A 1,559-nucleotide genomic window follows, 5' to 3' on the forward strand; every position below is an offset into this window, starting at 1 on the left:
TGGACCTGCTGGGGGAGGTTTGGGGTGGGGGGGGTGAGGCTGGAGGGGGGAGCAGGGCGGTGTTGTCACTTGGATGCTCGCTACGCCCGGGAGGGTGACTTTGGTTCACTTTGTGCCCGGCACAGATTTATTTCTTCCCAGGGCTCCAGGGGAGAAAAAGTTACCAAACCCAGGAGGGTTGGGGTAACTTTTTGCCTTTAAAAAGAAGGGTTTGGGGACCGTGCAGGCTGGGGGCAGCCATACCTAGCACGGGGGGGCGGAGGGGACACACTCCCACTGCCAGTACAGCCACCCTTCGGTGTGAACACAGAGTGCCTGCAGAGCAGAACGAGTCTTTTATATATATTGATATATATAAAAATTCTTTAAGTATATATGGGTGTGTGTATATATATATATATATGCAGTGAAGGCATCAACAAGGAAAACAGCCATTTAAAGATTTAAAGAAATAAAAAAATCCCCTAAAATGGACTCAGCTGCACCCATCCCCTCTCCGTGTAGGCGCCGGAGGCCACCAGCCATGACCCCAGGAGGACACATTTGGTGGGTCCCCCCCCCGGGGGCTGACCCCACTGGTGGTCCCACTGCGGCCCATCGCCCAAGCAGCACATTGCCAGCCCTGTTCACACCCCACCAGGATGCTGGGGGGGGAGACACACACATGACAGGGAGGTGCAACCTTCCCCCCGCAAAAGTGGCCGCCCAGAGAACATCACTGTGACATCTCTTGCCCCCCCAACATTGACCCTGACACCCCAGGGGTGCTCGGGGACACCACACCACAGCCCTGGGCTGCACCGGGTGCTGCTGCAAGACCACAGGATGGGAATTTGGGGATGACACCTCCCACACACACACACCACCACCATCCCTCCCTCCCTTCCTCCACCAAGCCCCAAACTGCCAGTGCGTCCCCAGGACGGAGGGGACAGCCCCACGGCCCCAGCCCCACAGGAGCAGGATCAGCCCCAGCACCACCGGGCAGCCTGCAACAACTGGGGAAAAAAAATAAGAAAAAGGGGGGGAGACTGTCAGAAGAAATTATTCATATCCTCCACCACCACCACCCCCCCCCGACTTCACCGGCAGCACTGGGACCAAGGGCTGGAAGCAGGGGTGCTGAATGTGTCCCCTCCTTCCCACAGAGGGCTGGCTGGGTGCTCACATCTCTTGGGGGGGGGGGTCTTGTACCCCACCACCCCCCAGGCCAGCCTGGGGTGGGAGGGGGGGAGCCCAGAGACTGTGGGGCCACCCCAGTGGGTGCCATTTGGGCCAGCGTTTGCCCATCCCGGCGGGGCAGCAATAAATCAGTAACCAATTATCCGCAGCAATTAACATTAACATATCCCCCTTCCAGAGCACTCGCAAACTCATCACACACACCCCCCCCTCCCCAGCAAGACTGGGACCCCCTCCTGCCATGGGAAGCCTTTCCCAGCGCCGCGCTCCCGACCGGGAAGTTTCCTGGGGAAGAGGAGGTGGGGAGGAAGGAACGAGGACAGGACACCACTGAGTTTATTAGTCTGGATTTTATTGGGGTGAGGAGGGGGGGGGAA

Source organism: Calidris pugnax, unplaced genomic scaffold (genome assembly GCF_001431845.1).
Source record: "Calidris pugnax isolate Ruff unplaced genomic scaffold, ASM143184v1 scaffold219, whole genome shotgun sequence".
In the NCBI taxonomy this organism is placed as follows: Eukaryota; Metazoa; Chordata; class Aves; order Charadriiformes; family Scolopacidae; genus Calidris; species Calidris pugnax.